Below are 25,928 nucleotides of genomic sequence, written 5' to 3'. Positions count from 1 at the left end.
CAGGATTGGGTGTCCTGCTTCCATGTAGACCATTATGCGCTGGATCTGTGGTAAGATTCAGCATGCTCATTCCATGGCAGGATTGCCGTTACTGAATTAGGTGAAGACCCATTCTACTAGAAAGGTGGGTTCATCCTGGGCAGCTGGTCGGGGAGTCTCGGCATTGCAACTTTGCCGAGCAGCTATTTAGTAAACACTTTTGCTAAGTTTTACAAGTTTGATACCTTGGCTGATGATAACCTCAAGTTGGGTCATTCGGTGCTGCAGAGTCGTACGCACTCTCCCACCCGTTCAAGAGCTTTGGTATAACCCCATGGTTCTTAATGTGACCCCAGCATCCTCTAGGTCGTATGAGAAAATAGGATTTTAATACCTACCGGTAAATCCTTTTCTCTTAGTCCGTAGAGGATGCTGGGCACCCGTCCCAGTCCATACTGTGTCTGCAGTTATTACTTGTGGTTATACACATGTTATGTTATGGTTCTGGTCAGCTTTTTGCTGCAATTGTTCATGCCGTTGGCTTGTGTTCTGTTGAATGCCACGTTCTGCGGCATGCTTAAGGTGTGAGCTGGTAAGATGCTCACCTTAGTTTAACAATAAATCCTTTCCTCGAAATGTCCGTCTCCCTGGGCACAGTTCCTATAACTGGAGTCTGGAGGAGGGGCATAGAGGGAGGAGCCAGTTCACACCCTTTGAAAGTCTTAAAGTGCCCATGTCTCTTGCGGATCCCGTCTATACCCCATGGTTCTTAATGTGACCCCAGCATCCTCTACGGACTAAGAGAAAAGGATGCCCTTGCGCACTATCCTGACTTCTCCTCCCGTCTGCTTACTTTGTGCCTTCCAACGCACAATGCGAACTACAGGTGGTGCTGCAGGGCCCACACCCTTTTACTTGCCTTACAGAACAGCTCTGGAGCTGTTACAGTGCCCAGCTGCTGCAAGAAATCAGCTTGAATGCTTCAGGGGATGGGGCATGGCCAACATGAGCCCCACACCAAAGGAGGGTGGGGGTGTTTAATGCGAACTAGGGGTCATCCAAGCACCGCAAAAGGCCGCCATGCCCTGCATGCCCCTTTTCTCTTTTCATATGCAGATGAGGGTTCCAGCCAACTTTGGCCCACATCTTGGATGACATCACCGTATGCAAATCCGTCTTCTGCAGACCTTCCCCCAGGAATGCTTGTACTAGTTGTTGCATATGGTTTGATATTTGATGGTGCTTCAATATTAGGCAGCCTTCCACCCTCCCATGTTCATCTGAACAGATGTGGTCTCCCTGCAGTTGTTGTCCCAAGACGAGAGTTCCCTTGTGCGTCCTCAGTTGAATCTCCTTAACTTGACGGGGGAGGGGCTGCCCGAGCAGCCACCCTCCCCAGCCCTATCCCAACTCATACTTATTTTGCATATGAGATCTCTTGATCATGAAGATTGTTCTCACAGGGTGAGGTTCATCCATTATATTTTAAAATAGGAAGGTACAAATTACATATTTGAATTGCATCTATGTGCTGGATTCAAATGTCCCCCCCCCCTTCCTTTCTCAATTGTGCCCGTCAGCAGCTATTCTAAGGTTGCTGCCAATGGGTGTGACACATTAATTTCTTCTGTGGGGTACACTGGACTCCACAAGGATTCACATTGGGGTGTAGAGTAGGATCTTGATCTGAGGCACCAACCGGCTCAAAGCTTTTGACTGTTCCCAAGATGCTCAGCGCATCCTCCTCTATAACCCCGCTTCCATGAACAGGGAGCTCAGTTTGTAGTTGGTGCCTTCAGTAGCAGGCCACTTAACAGGGGCCTGCCTCAGGCAGCCTATTCTTAGCTATTAATTTTGACAAGAAAAGAAGAACTTGTTTTATGAGAATCTACAAGGGCTGCAGCAGGCTAGGTCTAATAGACATCTTTACTGCAGCTTCATCACTCCCAGCGGCGCTGTATACTCCCGTGCCCTGTGTCAAAGTCAGAAAAATGTCTCAATGCACGTTGCCATATTTGCACCGCACACTGGTCCGCGCTGCGCGTGCGTACGCTCTCCCGTGGAGGCGCATACCCGCAATAGCGTACACTCGCAGGCGCGGTATGCGCATTTACGGTAGAGTTTACGTAGTCGTAGCGTGCGACTCATTCGTTACATATTTTCACAATTAATGTAGTTTATAGATCATGGTCCCTTTGATAGATTCTGAAAGTTTGGTTAAAATACAATGTCCCAGAGCTGAGGAATCCCTCTTTATATCGTACGAAGGGTCTAACAGGAATCATACAGCAGTGTTTGGTACCCATCGGAAGAGTATTTAATTAGCAATATTCCGGTGTTGGTTTGGAGCGTATTAATCGCTCGTGCGAATAGTTATGGACATAAGAAGTTTATGTCCATTTCTATTATTTACTCATACTCAGGTATGCGGCGGGAAACCCAGTTTCCCACCCACCTGAGCTGTTGGAAATCGTCACAGCCCACCTGTATGAATCACCCTATGACCTTTTGTTATGATGCAGGGCCGAATTCCTTCGGCCAATGGACAATGGGATTGTAGGACCATGAGATTGCATTGTGTGTGGGGTATAAATAGGCAGGCCGACCACATCCAGCTCTCACTCTCTCATCAACGGTTATCTGCTGATAGCCGGGAGCTGGATATCGAGGCGCAGGCGATCATACCCTTTGTGCGTAAGTTTCTCTCCGTAATCATTGTCTTTCTGTGAGCCAATTTCTCTCTCTCTCTCTATCTCTCTCTCTCTTCTTTTCTCTTATATCTCTCATAGTATTATAGTATTGTACTGTATTGCATTTAGGTCAGTGTAGTATTGTCTTTTTGTATTTATTGTTTAGTTCTGTGGTTAGGAAGTCCTTGTTATATTGTAGTGTATCATTTGTACTGTTATCCCCTTTTACAAGTATATTAGATATAATACAGTTAATAGGCTTTGGAACCTAAACCAGTATCTGTGTATTTTCTATAGTGTTAAGTGTTCACTTGAGCGTCGGTGACGCTCAAGCAGCTTTGTAGTTAGTCAGGTTACACAAGGTTGCATTTACACCCTGTACTCACATTAAGGTATTCAGTGTATTTCATTGGTATAAGGTTTTAACATAAAGGTATAGTGTTGTGAGCGTCTGCATCGCTGGTGACCTCCTCGTGGTCTCGAGCGTAAGCTACGCCATAGCGAATCATTCCCCTAGACATAGCCAATAACGTGTCCTGTGATCACTGGGCCGCGAGCGAACGTGACGCTTGAGCGTCTCGCCTACGGCTGAGCGATCGCTACGTCAATAGCGTACCATTACGGTACTTCTTAAGTAAACAGCGTACAGTGTTCTTAGCTTCATAAAGGGTTGTTTATACGACAAGGATTTTAGCATTGTCAATTGGGTGCTCGTCCGGGCACTGGATTAATGGCAAACGTAGCTCCAGTAGTTGTGCAAGTAAAAGATGGTAGGATAGCTCCAAAAATCCCACAGTATCCTCTGAAGCCAGAGGTGGAGTTAGGAGTTTTTCCCGTAATAGAGCGCTTGCTACAACAGGGCATTCTAGTAAGAACGTCCAGCACAGCAAATAGTCCCATCTTCCCTGTTAAAAAGAGTGGGGGGAGGGGTTACAGGCTAGTGCAGGATCTAAGGGGGATTAACAAAATAGTTGAGAGTCAGTTCCCCGTAGTGCCTAATCCAGCTGTCATCCTAATGCAAATTCCTCCCACTGCCAAATTTTTCACTGTTATTGACCTCTGCTCCGCTTTCTTTTCGGTACCTCTGCACCCTGACAGCCAATATTTGTTTGCATTCACATACAGAGGAGTCCAATACACGTGGACTCGGTTACCCCAAGGTTTCATAGACAGTCCAAGTATATTTTCTCAGGCTTTGCATGATTGTTTACAGTCTTTCCAACCAGACAGTGGATCAGTATTGATACAGTATGTGGACGATTTATTACTGTGTTCAGATTCACTGGAAGCATCTCTGAAGGATACGAAACAGCTCCTGTTTCATCTTTCAGACACAGGTCACAAGGTTTCCAAAGACAAGTTGCAATTATGCCAAGCTAAGGTAAAATATTTGGGACACTGTCTAACACAAGGACTGAGACACCTGACCGCTGATAGAATCCAAGCCATTAGAGACATGACACTGCCACAAACCCAGCAACAGATCAGGACGTTTTTAGGAATGTGTGGGTATTGCCGTAATTGGATCCCAGGGTTTTCCATATTGGCGCTACCTTTGCAGGAAATGGTCTCTTCAAACAAACCTGATCGGATTTCGCATACAGACGAATCTGAAACAGCATTTGAGAGACTCAAACAGTGCCTAACGCAGGCACCAGCACTAGGTATGCCAGACTATGGGAAACCCTTTGAACTATACGGAACAGAAAGTGCTGGGTGCGCAGCAGGTGTACTAACACAAAAACACGGTGATGCCAGCAGGCCAATTGCATACTACAGCGCTCAGCTAGACACGGTAGCGCGATCCCTCCCCACATGCTTGCGTAGCGTTGCGGCGATAGCATTGCTAGTGACAAAAAGCGAAGATGTCGTGCTAGGCCACAATCTCACAATCCATACACCGCATGCGGTATCTGCCTTATTGAATTCTGCCCAAACCAGACACGTCTCATCAGCAAGGTTTACAAGATGGGAATTGGCATTAATGGCCCCAGTAAACATCACCATAAGGAGATGCAGTGCATTAAATCCTGCAACATTTCTCCCAGGTGTGCCTGGTCAGGCACAAAGGGTGGAAGGTGAGAGTGGTGGGGAAGGAGGATTTAATGCAAAGGAAGATACACATGATTGTATGGAATATTTGACCCAAAATTTTACCGCAAGGCCTGACATCAGTGACAATCCACTAGAAGATGCAGAACTCACGTTCTACACGGACGGTAGTTGTCACAGACAGTCAGACTCGGGAGACTTGTGTACTGGATACGCAGTCGTAGATGACCAAGACACCATAGAAGCGGAACCGCTAGGCCCACCTCACTCAGCCCAGGTTGCTGAACTGGTCGCCCTAACCAGAGCATGTGAATTGGCTAAGGGTAAGTCTGCCAATATCTACACCGATTCTAGATACGCCTTCGGGGTAGTCCATGATTTCGGAGCCCTATGGCGGCTCAGAAATTTCATGACGGCGGCTGGTACACCGATAGCGCATGCAGCTTATATAAAAAGGCTTCTAACAGCGATACAGGAACCCGACAGAGTGGCTGTTATCAAATGTAAAGCACATACATATAGCCAAGACCCAGTGTCACTTGGTAACAGCCGAGCAGACGAAGCCGCAAAGCTTGCAGCTGCTACCCCCACACGGACAGACACCACACAGTTGATGGTATTTAATACCATCAACACACAGAAGTTGTGTGAGATGCAGAATTTGTGTTCCACACAGGAAAGAGCAGTCTGGAAGGCAAAGGGATATGGCCAGGAGTCCTCAGGGCTCTGGACGGATGGACATGGTAAACCAGTGGCCCCCAGGGCATACCTTCCATGTCTGGCTGAAGCAGCTCACGGGCTGACTCATCTAGGCAAGGAGGGGATGTGCAAATTGGTAAGAGCATACTGGTGCGCCCCAGGATTCTCCTCTCATGCGGGTAAAAGAGCAATGTCATGCCTTACCTGTCTGAGAAAGAATATTGGAAAAGCAATACCTACAGAACCATCCCATATCCCACCTGCCGGCGGCCCTTTCCAAGTAATACAAATTGACTTCATTCAATTACCCCCATGTAGAAATTTGAAATATGTACTTGTCTGTATAGATGTTTTCTCGAATTGGGTCGAAGCTTTTCCAGCAGCTACAAATACCGCTATGTTTACAGCTAAGAAAATTGTGCAGGAATTTGTATGTTGATATGGTATCCCTAGAATCATTGAAAGTGATAGGGGTACCCATTTTACAGGTGATGTCTTTCAAGGAATGTGTAAGTTGATGGGAATTGATAGCAAGCTGCACACTCCGTACCGTCCACAGGCGAGTGCGAAGGTCGAAAGAGTGAACAGCACTATTAAAAATAAATTGAGTAAAGTAATGGCAGAGACAGGATTGACGTGGCCAGAAGCTTTACCCATTGTTTTGTATAGCATCAGAACCACTCCCAGGTCCCCTCTTAATCTGTCTCCTTTTGAAATCTTGTTTGGTCGACAACCGCATGTCATGATTAACCCTCAGGATGATTTGAAATGTAACAATGAAGTAACTGTAAAATACTTGATTAACATGAGTAAACAGTTGAGGAATCAAAATGATAATCTGAAGTTGGTGATTCCTGATTTACCAGGTAGTAATTGTCATGACATTGAACCTGGGGATTATGTAATTATACGAAATTTTCTACGCTCAGGTTGTCTTATTGATAGATGGGAAGGACCATACCAGGTCTTATTGACTAGCACCACAGCATTGAAGGTTGCTGAGAGAGAGACTTGGGTCCATTCATCCCACTGCAAGAAGGTTGCTGATCTCGAGAAGTCCCGTGATAAGGAACAGACGGTAGAGGTTGTATCACTGGAGTGTCTGTTCCAGGAGGACTGAGGCGGCACCTGAGCCTTGAAGATCGAAAGCAGCTGTCGACTCCCCTCTCCCCTTTATTGTTTTTCTCCACTTCCCAGCCCCTCTCCCTTAAAATTTCTTTTTCCCCCTTCTCATTCTTCTCTATTTTCTCCTCAAAGATGGACTTGCCCCAAGAGACTGTGATCCGGATTTTGATGTTAACCATGATGTTGACCAGAGCAGTCTGTTCCGGCGAGAGTACCATAGAGGTCGAGAGAGGTTCTGGAATGGGTTCCGATTATGATGATGGAGGCGTAGTTTTCCAAGATCAACCAAACCAACAAGCAAAGGCGAGTATCAGAAAACGATCCGATAGAAGAAATTGTGATGGATTGTTAGCTGAAGAAAATTGTATCTGTAGGCTCTGTGATAATCTGGTTGAAGATGGATGCATAAAGAAATGCCAATCTAGTTTTAATATCCATATGGACCGGCATCCATTGAGTGACTATCACTCTCTAGTGGGTAACGTGTTAAACCAAACAGATTGTTGGGTATGCTCTCAAGTACCTCAGGGTCACAGTAAATCAGGGCTAGTACCATTTCCTTTAACGTTAGGGGAGGTACTTGAGCTAAGTGGTGGGAGACCGGTGGACCGGAGGTTTAACATCTCCAGCCCTCCTAGTTTGAAGCTCCACCAATACCATGTGGATAGGTCCCTCTTATGTTTTAACATCTCCAATCCCAGAAAACCGGGAAATTGGGAAGTGTCATGGAGCAACCTTACCATGACCTTTTCACACAGAGCAGATAGAATGCCTACAGATACAGAGTTCGTACGCCACATAGCCAGTAGAGGAAAATCTTTCCGGTATCGATATACCTTAGGAAATAGGATTACTAGAGTTGGAGAGGTATCACCAGGATACTGTGCACATATCGTACAAACCGATACGTGCATTAGGCAGATGGAAGAATTAGGGTCAGGAGATTTCACCTGGAAGGTTTGTAACATGGTCATGTCCTTCTCCGTCCCATATGTTCTCCCCGATGATGCATATTTCATATGCGGGAGAAAGGCGTACAAGTGGCTTGCCCCAAACTCTGAAGGATTGTGTTATATTGGAAAAGTATTGCCTGAAGTGATGACTGTTACACATGACAAAATGAAGGACATACACCGTGGTGCCCAAGCTCCTTATACTCACACTCATTACGAGCACCGAGTTAAAAGACAACTGTCAGAAAGGTTAGAGCATCCGGCCTCTGATCTTATCCATGAATCCACCGGGATTCAGGTTCTGGTAGCGCTACATTTCACTCGTACCGCTCGAGGAGTGATGAATTATAGATACATTTCCGCACTCGCCAATTTGTTAGATAATATCACTGAAATGTATGATGACACGTTTAGATACACTGGAAGAGAACTTCAAGCTTACAAAACAGAACTAGTTCAGCATAGGATGGTTCTTAATTATCTTACAGCAGTAACAGGCGGATATTGTGTTACATTGGCAACACAGTACGGCATAAAGTGTTGCACGTATATCACAAATAGCACCGAGGATCCGGTAGAGGTCATAGACCAAAAGATGGACGATATTCTGCAATTAAAGTGGGAATTTCGTCGAAAACACAATCTCACCCTTGCTGCTGTAGGTAATGAGCTGACTGGTTGGGTGTCATGGTTGAACCCGCGAAATTGGTTCTCCGGTTTGGGAGACTGGGCTCAAGGAGTCATAATGGATGTTGGAAAGTTTCTACTATGTATCTTGGGTGTTGTTATATCGATTGGATTGATATTTAGATGCGGGCAGGCTTTAATGAGGTGCAAACAAAGTACAAAAGTGATGAGCTTGAGGAGTGAGGAAACCGTAATTAACCTGGATTTGATTTATGACCCAATGATAGAAACCAGAATGTGATGAAAATGCGATTATACGGTCCGTTTCTTTCACCTGTTTTTCTGCTTTTCTCCAAGATACAAAGACCCCCTTGGACGAGGAAGTTGACGAGACGCTATACAGACAACAGACAAGCACCAAAGAAGAAGATTTGACAACTTTAAATATGGACACTTGATGAACTTTGCCATGGATCCCCAGTTTCCCTAGTATTTTTAAACTCACGCTAGCCCAACATTTTTTGTAAATCTGATGGCTCAGACAAAGCTATTTGCTCATGCCCAAGGAGCAATACAGCGCAAAGAAGACGACTCTCAACAGATACCGAACACAACTTCAACAACAGATGTACATTTCCCTGACATAGAATATCATTGCATTTTTCGTAAGTGTTCTTTATCTTCATCTCTACAACCCCCAGGTAACGACACACATAGACGATAGGGAATACAGGCACAGATAGCAGCAACCACATACCTCCCCCATTCATGTATCATCAACTAAAATGTGCATCCCCATTTTGTTACAACCACAGCCGAAATGAGCTCGGTAGAGTTTGACAGCCCATCCACAGACCTGTACCACAGGACAAGAAGGAATTCAAATGTATACTTCGCAATACCTCGAAGCTTGATCTACCACACGTACGGCACGATGATACATGACCCTCCAAACATGGACTCATACACACATGCTTCTACTTTCTCACTAGGTCATACCCTCTTCACACCTACTCCACTCTTCTCCCCTACCCAACCATGGAAATCAATTAACCCCTGACTTACATTTTTCTCCTTAAATGTTTTGTGGCAGTTATTGTTGACTGCCAAAGGGTGGACTGTCAAAGTCAGAAAAATGTCTCAATGCACGTTGCCATATTTGCACCGCACACTGGTCCGCGCTGCGCGTGCGTACGCTCTCCCGTGGAGGCGCATACCCGCAATAGCGTACACTCGCAGGCGCGGTATGCGCATTTACGGTAGAGTTTACGTAGTCGTAGCGTGCGACTCATTCGTTACATATTTTCACAATTAATGTAGTTTATAGATCATGGTCCCTTTGATAGATTCTGAAAGTTTGGTTAAAATACAATGTCCCAGAGCTGAGGAATCCCTCTTTATATCGTACGAAGGGTCTAACAGGAATCATACAGCAGTGTTTGGTACCCATCGGAAGAGTATTTAATTAGCAATATTCCGGTGTTGGTTTGGAGCGTATTAATCGCTCGTGCGAATAGTTATGGACATAAGAAGTTTATGTCCATTTCTATTATTTACTCATACTCAGGTATGCGGCGGGAAACCCAGTTTCCCACCCACCTGAGCTGTTGGAAATCGTCACAGCCCACCTGTATGAATCACCCTATGACCTTTTGTTATGATGCAGGGCCGAATTCCTTCGGCCAATGGACAATGGGATTGTAGGACCATGAGATTGCATTGTGTGTGGGGTATAAATAGGCAGGCCGACCACATCCAGCTCTCACTCTCTCATCAACGGTTATCTGCTGATAGCCGGGAGCTGGATATCGAGGCGCAGGCGATCATACCCTTTGTGCGTAAGTTTCTCTCCGTAATCATTGTCTTTCTGTGAGCCAATTTCTCTCTCTCTCTCTATCTCTCTCTCTCTTCTTTTCTCTTATATCTCTCATAGTATTATAGTATTGTACTGTATTGCATTTAGGTCAGTGTAGTATTGTCTTTTTGTATTTATTGTTTAGTTCTGTGGTTAGGAAGTCCTTGTTATATTGTAGTGTATCATTTGTACTGTTATCCCCTTTTACAAGTATATTAGATATAATACAGTTAATAGGCTTTGGAACCTAAACCAGTATCTGTGTATTTTCTATAGTGTTAAGTGTTCACTTGAGCGTCGGTGACGCTCAAGCAGCTTTGTAGTTAGTCAGGTTACACAAGGTTGCATTTACACCCTGTACTCACATTAAGGTATTCAGTGTATTTCATTGGTATAAGGTTTTAACATAAAGGTATAGTGTTGTGAGCGTCTGCATCGCTGGTGACCTCCTCGTGGTCTCGAGCGTAAGCTACGCCATAGCGAATCATTCCCCTAGACATAGCCAATAACGTGTCCTGTGATCACTGGGCCGCGAGCGAACGTGACGCTTGAGCGTCTCGCCTACGGCTGAGCGATCGCTACGTCAATAGCGTACCATTACGGTACTTCTTAAGTAAACAGCGTACAGTGTTCTTAGCTTCATAAAGGGTTGTTTATACGACAAGGAATTTAGCATTGTCACCTGGTTGCTGGGTCACTGCAGCGGAGGCTCCAGTTTCTTCCTAAGGTCAGTCACACACACACCGCCCTTCCGGATCACGAGGCCGCTGATGAAGGGGAGCGTGGCCGTAGGGGGTGGACCGTGTGCGCACTGGCGTGGACACTGATTACTGGGCAGCCGCTCCACTAGCCACCAGGTACAGTTAAGGAGCACAGGTCTGGGAGTTTTACTCCTATATTAACCCAATTTTGTACTGCCCGCAGCGCATTGTGATAGGTAATAGGGCCTGATTCAGGTTGGAATGCAATCACAATAAGCGATCCAACTGCAAAAATTGCTAACAGCATACGCATGTGCCTGCATTTTCTGCGGCACCCCGCAGAGAATGCGATCGCCTCTGCCTGTCAATCGGGGCGGGGGGGGGAGAGGGGGGTCAGCAACACTCCATTTCCAAGTCAGGGATGGAGCAGTGCGGGGGCAAGGCTTCAAAATGGGGTCTGCAACGGAGGAGACACAGGGGGCGTGGTCACAGCGGCTGTATGACATCACATTCAGCCGCTGTGATCACAAAAATGGTGGCGGCTTCCTGCGCGCACATACAGTTTGCACCAGCAGGAGGCTACACCATTTTTTATGATCACGCTGAACTGCAGTGCGACTGCAATTACAGCATGGTCAAGAATGGAGGCGTCATGCTGGGTGGCCATGCCCTGTCACTGTGCAGGTGCCAGCACCGCACACACACTAGTCCCCGGGTGCAGCCCCCAACCCCCGGGACACCCGGAGCAACAAAATGTAGATTCAGGCCACCAGGCCACGCCCCTACCTATGAAACCATGCCTCCTTTTTACCATTGCGCTGCTTATCTGCGCGCACTGCATTACAATCTCCTTCGCCACCTCTCTGGGTGTCACCAGTGATAGTGACACCTCTGCCATGCTTGTAGCAGCTGGTCCTAAGATCTACGCCTCAAGCCCTGAGTGTTTGCCCTTGTGACTTGTTGATCATCATAGCGAAGCAGATGCTTACAGAAAACTGCAGGGGCTTAGATTGAAAATAAAAAAATTGATGGGTATAAGGTAGAGAGGAGCGGGTTCGGTTCTCCGAGAACCGAATTCCCGACGAACTCCATGTGGTTTACACTGGTCCGAGGCAGGCTCGGTTGTTCCCGCCTGACTCGGAAAACCTGAACAAGGGAAAATGTCATCATCCCGCTGTCGGATTCTCTCGAGATTCGGATTCCATATAAAGAGCTGCGCGTTGCCGCCATTTTTACTCGTGCATTGAAGAGAGAGCGGAGAGGACGTGGCTATGTTCTCTCAGTGGAAATCTCAATATCAGTGCTCAGTATCAGTGGTTACTTATTGCTGCTCAGTAATACTAGTAGTGTGTCTCTCCTGCTCAGTGTCAGTTCTCAGTAGTATCCTCATCAGTGCTCAGTATCACTGCTCATTGTCTTGTGCTGCATTGTGGTGCTCAGCATACTACAGTACATTACTAATAGTCCAGTGCTGCATCTTGCTGCTCAGTGTCAGTTCTAGTATCCTCATCAGTGCTCACTATCACTGCTCATTACATTGTGGTGTTCTGTATACTACAGTAACATAGTAATATAGTAACATATAGTAACATAGTTTTTGAGGTTGAATAGAGGCAAATTGCCCATCGTGTTCAACCTGTTTTAAGTTGTGATGATTCTACATACTTGCTGAATAATGTTTTATGACTAGTTAGCTACTATAACTCATGTTACCCCCGGATTAACCATGTTGATATTTTAAGTATTATAACCTTGGATAGCTTTTTCATTCAGAAATGTATCCATTCCTTTTTTAAATCCAATTACAGAGTCCGCCATTACCACCTTCCCTGGCAGGGAATTCCACATCCTGATTGCCCTAACAGTGAACATCATAATATCTCACCTGGCAGGTAAGTAGGAGTTGGGCTAGAGCTGTGGAGGATTGCTGCTCGGGCACCCCCTGTCAAGTGAAGGAGATCCAACTGAGGCAGCACAAGGGAACTCTCGAAAGAAGAACAAGGCTAGAGGAAGATCTGAGACAAAGAAATCTGACTTTTACCAGAGCTGACCAGAGGAAAGCACAAACGCAGTCCCCCACTACCACAAATAATGCAGTCGAGTTTCCCACATTTGGGGAAATCACAGGGGTCAGCATACCCAGAGTGCAATGAATGAACCTCACCCTGGGAGAACAATCTTCATGACCATGGTATCTCCTATGCAAAATTAGTATGATTTGGGATAGGGCTGGGGAGGGCCGCTGCTCAGGCACATCTCTGTCAAGTAAAGGAGATTCAACTGAGGCAACACAAGGGAACTCTCATCTGGGGACAACAACTGCAGGGAGAACACATATTTTCAGATGAACATGGGAGGGCAGAAGGCTGCCTAACACTGAAGCACCCCCAAACAACAAACCAAATGCAACTACTAGTGCAAGCATTCCTGGGGGAAGGCCTGCAGCAGATGGATTTGCATATGGTGATGTCATCCAAGCAGTGGGTCAAAGTTGGCTTCAACCCTCGTCTGCATATGAAAATAAAAAAGGGGTGTGCAGGGCATGGCGGCCTTTTGCGGCGCTTGGATGACCCCTAGTTTGCATTAAACACCTCCACCTTCCTTCGGTGTGGGGCTCATGTTGGCTATGCCCCAGCCCCTGAAGCATTCAAGCTGATTTCTTGCAGCAGCTGGGCACTGTAACAGCTCCAGAGCTGCTCTGAAAAGCAAGTAAAAGGGTGTGGGCCCTGCAGCACTACCTGTAGTTTGCATTGTGCGTTGGAAGGCACAAAGTAAGCAGACGGGAGAAGTCAGGATAGTGCACAAGGGCATAGAAGGGAGCGGCTCAAGAAAAGAGAAGTGGAAACAGACAGCAAACTAGGCTGGAGAGAGACCTGAGACAAAGAGATCTGAATTATACGAGAGCCGACCAGAGGAAACACAAATTATGTAATCAAGTGTCCCACATTTGGGGAAATCGTAGGAGCAGCACACCCAGAGTGCATTGGGTGAGCCTTGCCCTGGGAGAAGCACCTTCCTGATCATAGTATCTCACCTGGCAGGTAAGTAGGAGTTGGGCTAGAGCTGGGGAGGGTCGCTGTTCGGGCACCCCCCTGTCAAGTGAAGGAGATCCAACTGAGGCAGCACAAGGAAACTCTCGAAAAAAGAACAAGGCTAGAGGAAGATCTGAGACAAAGAAATCTGACTTTTACCAGAGCTGACCAGAGGAAAGCACAAACACAGTCCCCCACTACCACAAATAATGCAGTCGAGTTTCCCACATTTGGGGAAATGACAGGGGTCAGCATACCCAGAATGCAATGAATGAACCTCACCCTGGGAGAACAATCTTCATGACAATGGTATCTCCTATGCAAAATAAGTATGATTTGGGATAGGGCTGGGGAGGGCCGCTGCTCAGGCACATCTCTGTCAAGTAAAGGAGATTCAACTGAGGCAGCACAAGGGAACTCTCATCTGGGGACAACAACTGCAGGGAGAACACATATTTTCAGATGAACATGGGAGAGCAGAAGGCTGCCTAATACTGAAGCACCCCCAAACAACAAACCAAATGCAACAACTAGTACAAGCATTCCTGGGAAAAGGTCTGCAGAAGACGGATTTGCATACGGTGATGTCATCCAAGCAGTGGGCCAAAGTTGGCTGGAACCCTCATCTGCATATGAAAAGAGAAAAGGGGTATGCAGGGCATGGCGGCCTTTTGCGGCGCTTGGATGACCCTTAGTTCGCATTAAACACCTCCACCCTCCGTCGGTGTGGGGCTCATGTTGGCTATGCCCCAGCCCCTGAAGCATTCAAGCTGATTTCTTGCAGCAGCTGGGCACTGTAACAGCTCCAGAGCTGCTCTGTAAGGCAAGTAAAAGGGTGTTGGCCCTGCAGCACTACCTGTAGTTTGCATTGTGCGTTGGAAGGCACAAAGTAAGCAGACAGGAGAAGTCAGGAGAGTGCACAAGGGCAAGGGCAGGGGCTCAAGAAAAGAGAAGTGGAAACAGACAGCAAACTAGGCTGGAGAGAGACCTGAGACAAAGAGATCTGAATTATACGAGTAGCCGACCAGAGGAAACACAAATTATGTAGTCAAGTGTCCCACATTTGGGGAAATCGTAGGAGCAGCACACCCAGAGTGCAATGGGTGAGCCTTGCCCTGGGAGAAGCACCTTCCTGATCATAGTATCTCACCTGGCAGGTAAGTAGGAGTTGGGCTAGAGCTGGGGAGGGTCGCTGCTCGGGCACCCCCCTGTCAAGTGAAGGAAATCCAACTGAGGCAGCACAAGGAAACTCTCAAAAAAAGAACAAGGCTAGAGGAAGATCTGAGACAAAGAAATCTGACTTTTACCAGAGCTGACCAGAGGAAAGCACAAACACAGTCCCCCACTACCACAAATAATGCAGTCGAGTTTCCCACATTTGGGGAAATCACAGGGGTCAGCATACCCAGAATGCAATGAATGAACCTCACCCTGGAAGAACAATCTTCATGACCATGGTATCTCCTATGCAAAATAAGTATGATTTGGGATAGGGCTGGGGATGGCCGCTGCTCAGGCACATCTCTGTCAAGTAAAGGAGATTCAACTGAGGCAGCACAAGAGAACTCTCATCTGGGGACAACAACTGCAGGGAGAACACATATTTTCAGATGAACATGGGAGAGCAGAAGGCTGCCTAATACTGAAGCACCCCAAACAACAAACCAAATGCAACAACTAGTACAAGCATTCCTGGGGGAAGGTCTGCAGAAGACGTATTTGCATACGGTGATGTCATCCAAGCAGTGGGCCAAAGTTGGCTGGAACCCTCATCTGCATATGAAAAGAGAAAAGGGGTATGCAGGGCATGGCGGCCTTTTGCGGCGCTTGGATGACCCTTAGTTCGCATTAAACACCTCCACCCTCCGTCGGTGTGGGGCTCATGTTGGCTATGCCCCAGCCCCTGAAGCATTCAAGCTGATTTCTTGCAGCAGCTGGGCACTGTAACAGCTCCAGAGCTGCTCTGAAAGGCAAGTAAAAGGGTGTGGGCCCTGCAGCACTACCTGTAGTTTGCATTGTGCGTTGGAAGGCACAAAGTAAGCAGACAGGAGAAGTCAGGAGAGTGCACAAGGGCATAGAAGGCAGCGGCTCAAGAAAAGAGAAGTGGAAACAGACAGCAAACTAGGCTGGAGAGAGACCTGAGACAAAGAGATCTGAATTATACGAGAGCCGACCAGGGGAAACGCAAATTATGCAGTCAAGTTTCCCACATTTGGGGAAATCGCAGGAGCAGCACACCCAGAGTGCAATGGGTGAGCCTTGCCCTGGGAGAAGCACCTTCATGATCATAGTATCTCACCTGGCAGTTATGTAGGAGTTGGGCTAGAGCTGGGGAGGGTCGCTGCTCGGGTACCCCCCTGTCAAGTGAAGGAGATCAAACTGAGGCAGCACAATGGAACTCTCGAAAGAAGAACAAGGCTAGAGGAAGATCTGAGACAAAGAAATCTGACTTTTACCAGAGCTGACCAGAGGAAAACACAAACACAGTCCCCCACTACCACAAATAATGCAGTTGAGTTTCCCACATTTGGGGAAATCACAGGGGTCAGCATACCCAGAATGCAATGAATGAACCTCACCCTGGGAGAACAATCTTTATGACCATGGTATCTCCTATGCAAAATAAGTATGATTTGGGATAGGGCTGGGGAGGGCCGCTGCTCAGGCACATCTCTGTCAAGTAAAGGAGATTCAACTGAGGCAGCACAAGGGAACTCTCATCTGGGGACAACAACTGCCGGGAGAACACATATTTTCAGATGAACATGGGAGGGCAGAAGGCTGCCTAATACTGAAGCACCCCCAAACAACAAACCAAATGCAACAACTAGTACAAGCATTCCTGGGGGAAGGTCTGCAGAAGACGGATTTGCATACAGTGATGTCATCCAAGCAGTGGGCCAAAGTTGGCTGGAACCCTCATCTGCATATGAAAAGAGAAAAGGGGTATGCAGGGCATGGCGGCCTTTTGCGGCGCTTGGATGACCCTTAGTTCGCATTAAACACCCCCACCCTACTTCGGTGTGGGGCTCATGTTGGCCATGCCCCAGCCCCTGAAGCATTCAAGCTGATTTCTTGCAGCAGCTTGGCACTGTAACAGCTCCAGAGCTGCTCTGTAAGGCAAGTAAAAGGGTGTGGGCCCTGCAGCACTACCTGTAGTTTGCATTGTGCATCGGAAGGCACAAAGTAAGCAGACAGGAGGAGAAGTCAGGATAGTGCACAAGGGTATAGAAGGGAGGGGCTCAAGAAAAAAGAAGTGGAAACAGACAGCAAACTAGGCTGGAGAGAGACCTGAGACAAAGAGATCTGAATTATATGAGAGCCGACTAGGGGAAACACAAATTATGCAATCAAGTTTCCCATATTTGGGGAAATCGCAGGGGCAGCACACCCAGAGTGCAATGGGTGAGCCTTGCCCTGGGAGAAGCAACTTCATGATCATAGTATCTCACCTGGCAGGTAAGTAGGAGTTGGGCTAGAGCTGGGGAGGGTCGCTGCTCGGGCACCCCCCTGTCAAGTGAAGGAGATCCAACTGAGGCAGCACAAGGGAACTCTTGAAAGAAGAACAAGGCTAGAGGAAGATCTGAGACAAAGAAATCTGACTTTTACCAGAGCTGACCAGAGGAAAGCACAAACACAGTCCCCCACTACCACAAATAATGCAGTTGAGTTTCCCACATTTGGGGAAATCACAGAGGTCAGCATACCCAGAACGCAATGAATGAACCTAACCCTGGGAGAACAATCTTCATGACCATGGTATCTCCTATGCAAAATAAGTATGATTTGGGATAGGGCTGGGGAGGGCCGCTGCTCAGGCACATCTCTGTCAAGTAAAGGAGATTCAACTGAGGCAGCACAAGGGAACTCTCATCTGGGGACAACAACTGCAGGGAGAACACATATTTTCAGATGAACATGGGAGGGCAGAAGGCTGCCTAATACTGAAGCACCCCCAAACAACAAACCAAATGCAACAACTAGTGCAAGCATTCCTGGGGGAAGGCCTGCCGCAGATGGATTTGCATATGGTGATGTCATCCAAGCAGTGGGTCAAAGTTGGCTTCAACCCTCGTCTGCATATGAAAAGAGAAAAGGGGCATGCAGGGCATGGCGGCCTTTTGCGGCGCTTGGCTGACCCCTAGTTTGCATTAAACACCTCCACCCTCCGTCGGTGTGGGGCTCATGTTGGCTATGCCCCAGCCCCTGAAGCATTCAAGCTGATTTCTTGCTGCAGCTGGGCACTGTAACAGCTCCAGAGCTGCTCTGTAAGGCAAGTAAAAGGGTGTGGGCCCTGCAGCACTACCTGTAGTTTGCATTGTGCGTTGGAAGGCACAAAGTAAGCAGACAGGAGAAGTCTGGAGAGTGCACAAGGGCATAGAAGGCAGCGGCTCAAGAAAAGAGAAGTGGAAACAGACAGCAAACTAGGCTGGAGAGAGACCTGAGACAAAGAGATCTGAATTATACGAGAGCCGACCAGGGGAAACACAAATTATGCAGTCAAGTTTCCCACAGGAGTATATAGGATACGACCCAGTGGTACCTGACGACATAGATACTAACAGCTATTTAATAACATTACGCTAGAAAGTGATTATTAGCAACATATATATCTATATAAACAACCCCGCCAGGGTTGTGCCTTCAAAAATAATCACACACGGACACGCTTTTTAAACCTTTTTTTCACATCTCTTTATTCTTCTTATGCACATGTATGTTAGTTCTGTGATTTTAACCTTTATGTTTCACTGCAGTTTGGGATAATAATATTAATATTTATCCAATTTTAATACATACTTAATAAAGGTTATATTTTATGATTCATTCATTCTGTCCAGTGCGTCAACAGTGCAGATTTCTTCTTGTTTTTTCTCCCAAATTCTATAACAATGACAGTAAATGTTGTTTCTTTTCAAACAGAACTTTCTTGACCATGCTTCTTGCTTGAAAGATCTGGGAGCACATGGAAAACAGTACAAACCATGCAGTATCACAAGAGCCTTTATTTGATATTTCATGAAGATAGAGCAGAATTGAGGACACGTCAACTATTTCTGCCGAAGGTGGTTCATCTTTCCACATGGTGCCTTTGGCCACTGACACCTTCGTTGAGTCAAAGTCTCTGGCTGTGGTCAGAACTTTGAAAATTTATGTCACCAGAACGGTTCAGATTAGGAAAACAGAGGCTCTGTTTGTCCTGTATGCTCCCAACAGGATTGGGTGTCCTGCTTCCATGTAGACAATTATGCGCTGGATCTGTGGTAAGATTCAGCATGCTCATTCCACGGCAGGATTGCCGTTACTGAATTAGGTGAAGACCCATTCTACTAGAAAGGTGGGTTCATCCTGGGCAGCTGGTCGGGGAGTCTCGGCATTGCAACTTTGCCGAGCAGCTATTTAGTAAACACTTTTGCTAAGTTTTACAAGTTTTAGAGTAAAGGAGATTCAACTGAGGCAGCACAAGGGAACTCTCATCTGGGGACAACAACTGCAGTGAGAACACATATTTTCAGATGAACATGGGAGGGCAGAAGGCTGCCTAATACTGAAGCACCCCCAAACAACAAACCAAATGCAACAACTAGTACAAGCATTCCTGGGGGAAGGTCTGCAGAAGACGGATATGCATATAGTGATGTCATCCAAGCAGTGGGCCAAAGTTGGCTGGAACCCTCATCTGCATATGAAAAGAGAAAAGGGGTATGCAGGGCATGGCGGCCTTTTGCGGCGCTTGGATGACCCTTAGTTCGCATTAAACACCCCCACCCTCCTTCGGTGTGGGGCTCATGTTGGCCATGCCCCAGCCCCTGAAGCATTCAAGCTGATTTCTTGCAGCAGCTTGGCACTGTAACAGCTCCAGAGCTGCTCTGTAAGGCAAGTAAAAGGGTGTGGGCCCTGCAGCACTACCTGTAGTTTGCATTGTGCATTGGAAGGCACAAAGTAAGCAGACAGGAGGAGAAGTCAGGATAGTCCACAAGGGTATAGAAGGGAGGGGCTCAAGAAAAAAGAAGTGGAAACAGACAGCAAACTAGGCTGGAGAGAGACCTGAGACAAAGAGATCTGAATTATATGAGAGCCGACCAGGGGAAACACAAATTATGCAGTCAAGTTTCCCACATTTGGGGAAATCGCAGGGGCAGCACACCCAGGTGAGATACTATAATCAGGAAGGTGCTTCTCCCAGGGCAAGGCTCACCCATTGCACACTGGGTGTGCTGCTCCTACGATTTCCCCAAATGTGGGACACTTGACTGCATAATTTGTGTTTCCTCTGGTCGGCTCTCGTATAATTCAGATCTCTTTGTCTCAGGTCTCTCTCCAGCCTAGTTTGCTCTCTGTTTCCACTTCTTTTTTCTTGAGCCCCTCCCTTCTATACCCTTGTGCACTATCCTGACTTCTCCTCCCGTCTGCTTACTTTGTGCCTTCCAATGCACAATGCAAACTACAGGTAGTGCTGCAGGGCCCACACCCTTTTACTTGCCTTACAGAGCAGCTCTGGAGCTGTTACAGTGCCCAGCTGCTGCAAGAAATCAGCTTGAATGCTTCATGGGATGGGGCATGGCCAACATGAGCCCCACACCAAAGGAGGGTGGGGGTGTTTAATGCGATCTAGGGGTCATCCAAGCACCGCAAAAGGCCGCCATGCCCTGCACGCCCCTTTTCTCTTTTCATATGCAGATGAGGGTTGAAGCCAACTTTGACCCACTGCTTGGATAACATCACCATATGCAAATCCATCTGCTGCAGGCCTTCCCCCAGGAATGCTTGCACTAGTTGTTGCATTTGGTTTGTTGTTTGGGGGTGCTTCAGTATTAGGCAGCCTTCTGCCCTCCCATGTTCATCTGAAAATATGTGTTCTCCCTGCAGTTGTTGTCCCCATATGAGAGTTCCCTTGTGCTGCCTCAGTTGAATCTCCTTTACTTGACAGAGATGTGCCTGAGCAGCGGCCCTCCCCAGCCCTATCCCAAATCATACTTATTTTGCATAGGAGACACCATGGTCATGAAAATTGTTCACCCAGGGTGAGGTTCATTCATTGCATTCTGGGTATGCTGACCCCTGTGATTTACCCAAATGTGGGAAACTCGCCTGCATTATTTGTGGTAGTTGGGGACTGTGTTTGTGTTTTCCGCTGGTCAGCTCTGGTAAAAGTCAGATTTCTTTGTCTCAGATCTTCCTCTAGCCTTGTTCTTCTTTCGAGAGTTCCATTGTGCTGCCTCAGTTGGATCTCCTTCACTTGACAGGGGGGTGCCCGAGCAGCGACCCTCCCCAGCTCTAGCCCAACTCCTACTTACCTGCCAGGTGAGATACTATGATCTTGAAGGTGCTTCTCCCAGGGCAAGGCTCAACCATTGCACTCTGGGTGTGCTGCCCCTGCGATTTCCCCAAATATGGGAAACTTGACTGCATAATTTGTGTTTCCCCTGGTCGGCTCTCGTATAATTCAGATCTCTTTGTCTCAGGTCTCTCTCCAGCCTAGTTTGCTGTCTGTTTCCACTTCTCTTTTCTTGAGCCGCTCCCTTCTATGCCCTTGCGCACTATCCTGACTTCTCCCGTCTGCTTACTTTGTGCCTTCCAACGCACAATGCGAACTACAGGTAGTGCTGCAGGGCCCACACCCTTTTATTTGCCTTACAGAGCAGCTCTGGAGCTGTTACAGTGCCCAGCTGCTGCAAGAAATCAGCTTGAATGCTTCAGGGGCTGGGGCATAGCCAACATGAGCCCCACACCGAAGGAAGGTGGAGGTGTTTAATGCGAACTAGGGGTCATCCAAGCGCCGCAAAAGGCCGCCATGCCCTGCATAACCCTTTTCTCTTTTCATATGCAGATGAGGGTTCCAGCCAACTTTGGCCCACTGCTTGGATGACATCACCGTATGCAAATTCGTCTCCTGCAGACCTTCCCCCAGGAATGCTTGTACTAGTTATTGCATATGGTTTGATATTTGATGGTGCTTCAGTATTAGGCAGCCTTCCGCCCTCCCATGTTCATCTGAAAAAATGTGGTCTCCCTGCAGTTGTTGTCCCCAGACGAGAGTTCCCTTGTGCTTCCTCAGTTGAATCTCCTTAACTTGACGGGGGAGGGGCTTGCCCGAGCAGCCACCCTCCCCAGCCCTATCCCAACTCATACTTATTTTGCAAATGAGATCTCTATATCATGAAGATTGTTATCACAGGGTGAAGTTCATCCATTATATTTTAAAATAGGAAGGTTCAAATTACATATTTGAATTGCATCTATGTGCTGGATTCAAATGTCCCCCCCCCTTCCTTTCTCAATTGTGCCCGTCAGCAGCTATTCTAAGGTTGCTGCCAATGGGTGTGACACATTAATTTCTTCTGTGGGGTACACTGGACTCCACAAGGATTCACATTGGGGTGTAGAGTAGGATCTTGATCTGAGGCACCAACCGGCTCAAAGCTTTTGACTGTTCCCAAGATGCTCAGCGCATTCTCCTCTATAACCCCGCTTCCATGAACAGGGAGCTCAGTTTGTAGTTGGTGCCTTCAGTAGCAGGCCACTTAACAGGGGCCTGCCTCAGGCAGCCTATTCTTAGCTATTAATTTTGACAAGAAAATAAGAACTTTTTTTATGAGAATCTACAAGGGCTGCAGCAGGCTAGGTCTAATAGACATCTTTACTGCAGCTTCATCACTCCCAGCGGCGCTGTATACTCCCGTGCCCTGGTTGCTGGGTCACTGCAGCGGAGGCTCCGGTTTCTTCCTAAGGTCAGTCACACACGCACCGCCCTTCCGGATCACGAGGCCGCTGATGAAGGGGAGCGTGGCCGTAGGGGGTGGACCGTGTGCGCACTGGCGTGGACACTGATTACTGGGCAGCCGCTCCACGAGCCACCAGGTACAGTTAAGGAGCACAGGTCTGGGGTTTTTTCTCCCATATTAAACCAATTTTGTACTGCCCGCAGCGCATTGTGATAGGTAATAGGGCCTGATTCAGGTTGGATTGCAATCACAGTAAGCGATCCAACTGCAAAAATTGCTAAGAGCATACGCATGTGCCTGCATTTTCTGCGGCACCCCGCAGAGAATGCGATCGCCTCTGCCTGTCAATCGGGGCAGGGGGGGAGAGGGGGGTCAGCAACACTCCATTTCCAAGTCAGGGATGGAGCGGTGCGGGGGCAAGGCTTCAAAATGGGGTCTGCAACGGAGGAGACACAGGGGGCGTGGTCACAGCGGCTGTATGACATCACATTCAGCCGCTGTGATCACAAAAATGGTGGCGGCTTCCTGCGCGCACATACAGTCTGCACCAGCAGGAGGCTACACCATTTTTTATGATCACGCTGAACTGCAGTGCGACTGCAATTACAGATTGGTCAAGAAGGGAGGCGTCATGCTGGGTGGCCATGTCCTGTCACTGTGCAGGAGCCAGCACCGCTCACACACTAGTCCCAGGGTGCAGCCCCCAACCCCCGGGACACCCGGAGCAACAAAATGTAGATTCAGGCCACCAGGCCACGCCCCTAGCTATGAAACCATGCCTCCTTTTTACCATTGCGCTGCTTATCTGCGCGCACTGCATTACAATCTCCTTCGCCACCTCTCTGGGTGTCACCAGTGATAGTGACACCTCTGCCATGCTTGTAGCAGCTGGTCCTAAGATCTACGCCTCAAGCCCTGAGTGTTTGCCCTTGTGACTTGTTGATCATCATAGCGAAGCAGATGCTTACAGAAAACTGCAGGGGCTTAGATTGAAAATAAAAAAATATATGGGTATAAGGTAGAGAGGAGCGGGTTCGGTTCTCCGAGAACCGAATTCCCCACGAACTCCACGTGGTTTACACTGGTCCGAGGCAGGCTCGGTTGTTCCCGCCTGACTCGTAAAACCTGAACAAGGGAAAATGTCATCATCCCGCTGTCGGATTCTCGCGAGATTCGGATTTCATATAAAGAGCTGCGCGTTGCCGCCATTTTTACTCGTGCATTGAAGAGGGAGCGGAGAGGACGTGGCTATGTTCTCTCAGTGGAAATCTCAATATCAGTGCTCAGTATCAGTGGTTACTTATTGCTGCTCAGTAATACTAGTAGTGTGTCTCTCCTGCTCAGTGTCAGTTCTCAGTAGTATCCTCATCAGTGCTCAGTATCACTGCTCATTGTCTTGTGCTGCATTGTGGTGCTCAGCATACTACAGTACATTACTAATAGTCCAGTGCTGCATCTTGCTGCTCAGTGTCAGTTCTAGTATCCTCATCAGTGCTCACTATCACTGCTCATTACATTGTGGTGTTCTGTATACTACAGTAACATAGTAATATAGTAACATATAGTAATATAGTTTTTGAGGTTGAAAAGAGGCAAATTGCCCATCGTGTTCAACCTGTTTTAAGTTGTGATGATTCTACATACTTGCTGAATAATGTTTTATGACTAGTTAACTACTACAACTCATGTTACCCCCGGATTAACCATGTTGATATTTTAAGTATTATAACCTTGGATAGCTTTTTCATTCAGAAATGTATCCATTCCTTTTTTAAATCCAATTACAGAGTCCGCCATTACCACCTTCCCTGGCAGGGAATTCCACATCCTGATTGCCCTAACAGTGAAGATCATAGTATCTCACCTGGCAGGTAAGTAGGAGTTGGGCTAGAGCTGTGGAGGATTGCTGCTTGGGCACCCCCTGTCAAGTGAAGGAGATCCAACTGAGGCAGCACAAGGGAACTCTCGAAAGAAGAACAAGGCTAGAGGAAGATCTGAGACAAAGAAATCTGACTTTTACCAGAGCTGACCAGAGGAAAGCACAAACACAGTCCCCCACTACCACAAATAATGCAGTCGAGTTTCCCACATTTGGGGAAATCACAGGAGTCAGCATACCCAGAATGCAATGAATGAACCTCACCCTGGGAGAACAATCTTCATGACCAAGGTATCTCCTATGCAAAATAAGTATGATTTGGGATAGGGCTGGGGAGGGCCGCTGCTCAGGCACATCTCTGTCAAGTAAAGGAGATTCAACTGAGGCAGCACAAGGGAACTCTCATCTGGGGACAACAACTGCAGGGAGAACACATATTTTCAGATGAACATGGGAGGGCAGAAGGCTGCCTAAAACTGAAGCACCCCCAAACAACGAACCAAATGCAACTACTAGTGCAAGCATTCCTGGGGGAAGGCCTGCAGCAGATGGATTTGCATATGGTGATGTCATCCAAGCAGTGGGTCAAAGTTGGCTTCAACCCTCGTCTGCATATGAAAAGAAAAAAGGGGTGTGCAGGGCATGGCGGCCTTTTGCGGCGCTTGGATGACCCCTAGTTCGCATTAAACACCTCCACCCTCCTTCGGTGTGGGGCTCATGTTGGCTATGCCCCAGCCCCTGAAGCATTCAAGCTGATTTCTTGCAGCAGCTGGGCACTGTAACAGCTCCAGAGCTGCTCTGTAAAGCAAGTAAAAGGGTGTGGGCCCTGCAGCACTACCTGTAGTTTGCATTGTGCGTTGGAAGGCACAAAGTAAGCAGATGGGAGAAGTCAGGATAGTGCACAAGGGTATAGAAGGGAGGGGCTCAAGAAAAAAGAAGTGGAAACAGACAGCAAACTAGGCTGGAGAGAGACCTGAGACAAAGAGATCTGAATTATATGAGAGCCGACCAGGGGAAACACAAATTATGCAGTCAAGTTTCCCACATTTGGGGAAATCGCAGGGGCAGCACAGCCAGAGTGCAATGGGTGAGCCTTGCCCTGGGAGAAGCATCTTCATGATCATAGTATCTCACCTGGCAGGTAAGTAGGAGTTGGGCTAGAGCTGGGGAGGGTCGCTGCTCGGGCACCCCCCTGTCAAGTGAAGGAGATCCAACTGAGGCAGCACAAGGGAACTCTCGAAAGAAGAACAAGGCTAGAGGAAGATCTGAGACAAAGAAATCTGACTTTTACCAGAGCTGACCAGAGGAAAGCACAAACACAGTCCCCCACTACCACAAATAATGCAGTTGAGTTTCCCACATTTGGGGAAATCACAGGGGTCAGCATACCCAGAATGCAATGAATGAACCTAACCCTGGGAGAACAATCTTCATGACCATGGTATCTCCTATGCAAAATAAGTATGATTTGGGATAGGGCTGGGGAGGGCCGCTGCTCAGGCACATCTCTGTCAAGTAAAGGAGATTCAACTGAGGCAGCACAAGGGAACTCTCATCTGGGGACAACAACTGCAGGGAGAACACATATTTTCAGATGAACATGGGAGGGC

General features: G+C 47.6%; 13 non-coding genes and 2 pseudogenes across 13 annotated transcripts; 3 read left to right on the top strand and 12 right to left on the bottom strand.

The window, feature by feature from the left end:
* Nucleotides 1–12,732: 12,732 nt before the first annotated feature.
* On the bottom strand, nt 12,733–12,896 carry LOC135026672 (U1 spliceosomal RNA). Its single transcript, XR_010223269.1, has one exon. It is a non-coding gene; the product is annotated as a U1 spliceosomal RNA (small nuclear RNA).
* A 671-nt stretch (nt 12,897–13,567) lies between these two features.
* On the bottom strand, nt 13,568–13,730 carry LOC135026596 (U1 spliceosomal RNA). Its single transcript, XR_010223200.1, has one exon. It is a non-coding gene; the product is annotated as a U1 spliceosomal RNA (small nuclear RNA).
* A 152-nt stretch (nt 13,731–13,882) lies between these two features.
* Nucleotides 13,883–14,046, bottom strand: LOC135026473 (U1 spliceosomal RNA). Its single transcript, XR_010223090.1, has one exon. It is a non-coding gene; the product is annotated as a U1 spliceosomal RNA (small nuclear RNA).
* Nucleotides 14,047–14,714: 668 nt separating this feature from the next.
* On the bottom strand, nt 14,715–14,878 carry LOC135026561 (U1 spliceosomal RNA). The gene has a single exon (XR_010223175.1). It is a non-coding gene; the product is annotated as a U1 spliceosomal RNA (small nuclear RNA).
* A 152-nt stretch (nt 14,879–15,030) lies between these two features.
* LOC135026669 (U1 spliceosomal RNA) lies at nt 15,031–15,194 on the bottom strand. The gene has a single exon (XR_010223266.1). It is a non-coding gene; the product is annotated as a U1 spliceosomal RNA (small nuclear RNA).
* A 670-nt stretch (nt 15,195–15,864) lies between these two features.
* On the bottom strand, nt 15,865–16,027 carry LOC135026590 (U1 spliceosomal RNA). Its single transcript, XR_010223195.1, has one exon. It is a non-coding gene; the product is annotated as a U1 spliceosomal RNA (small nuclear RNA).
* A 152-nt stretch (nt 16,028–16,179) lies between these two features.
* Nucleotides 16,180–16,343, bottom strand: LOC135026667 (U1 spliceosomal RNA). The gene has a single exon (XR_010223264.1). It is a non-coding gene; the product is annotated as a U1 spliceosomal RNA (small nuclear RNA).
* Nucleotides 16,344–17,045: 702 nt separating this feature from the next.
* On the bottom strand, nt 17,046–17,180 carry LOC135026584 (U1 spliceosomal RNA; annotated as a pseudogene).
* A 152-nt stretch (nt 17,181–17,332) lies between these two features.
* Nucleotides 17,333–17,496, bottom strand: LOC135026458 (U1 spliceosomal RNA). The gene has a single exon (XR_010223075.1). It is a non-coding gene; the product is annotated as a U1 spliceosomal RNA (small nuclear RNA).
* Nucleotides 17,497–19,857: 2,361 nt separating this feature from the next.
* On the top strand, nt 19,858–20,013 carry LOC135026608 (U1 spliceosomal RNA). Its single transcript, XR_010223206.1, has one exon. It is a non-coding gene; the product is annotated as a U1 spliceosomal RNA (small nuclear RNA).
* A 674-nt stretch (nt 20,014–20,687) lies between these two features.
* On the top strand, nt 20,688–20,851 carry LOC135026497 (U1 spliceosomal RNA). The gene has a single exon (XR_010223114.1). It is a non-coding gene; the product is annotated as a U1 spliceosomal RNA (small nuclear RNA).
* A 152-nt stretch (nt 20,852–21,003) lies between these two features.
* LOC135026578 (U1 spliceosomal RNA) lies at nt 21,004–21,166 on the top strand. The gene has a single exon (XR_010223188.1). It is a non-coding gene; the product is annotated as a U1 spliceosomal RNA (small nuclear RNA).
* A 3,303-nt stretch (nt 21,167–24,469) lies between these two features.
* Nucleotides 24,470–24,633, bottom strand: LOC135026452 (U1 spliceosomal RNA). Its single transcript, XR_010223070.1, has one exon. It is a non-coding gene; the product is annotated as a U1 spliceosomal RNA (small nuclear RNA).
* Nucleotides 24,634–25,325: 692 nt separating this feature from the next.
* On the bottom strand, nt 25,326–25,467 carry LOC135026566 (U1 spliceosomal RNA; annotated as a pseudogene).
* A 152-nt stretch (nt 25,468–25,619) lies between these two features.
* Nucleotides 25,620–25,783, bottom strand: LOC135026568 (U1 spliceosomal RNA). The gene has a single exon (XR_010223181.1). It is a non-coding gene; the product is annotated as a U1 spliceosomal RNA (small nuclear RNA).
* Between the last annotated feature and the right edge of the window lie 145 nt (nt 25,784–25,928).

The sequence above is a fragment of the Pseudophryne corroboree genome, unplaced genomic scaffold, assembly GCF_028390025.1.
Source record: "Pseudophryne corroboree isolate aPseCor3 unplaced genomic scaffold, aPseCor3.hap2 scaffold_445, whole genome shotgun sequence".
Classification (NCBI taxonomy): Eukaryota; Metazoa; Chordata; class Amphibia; order Anura; family Myobatrachidae; genus Pseudophryne; species Pseudophryne corroboree.
The sequence above is the reverse complement of the archived record's forward strand: the minus strand, read 5'-3'. Positions and strand labels throughout refer to the sequence as shown.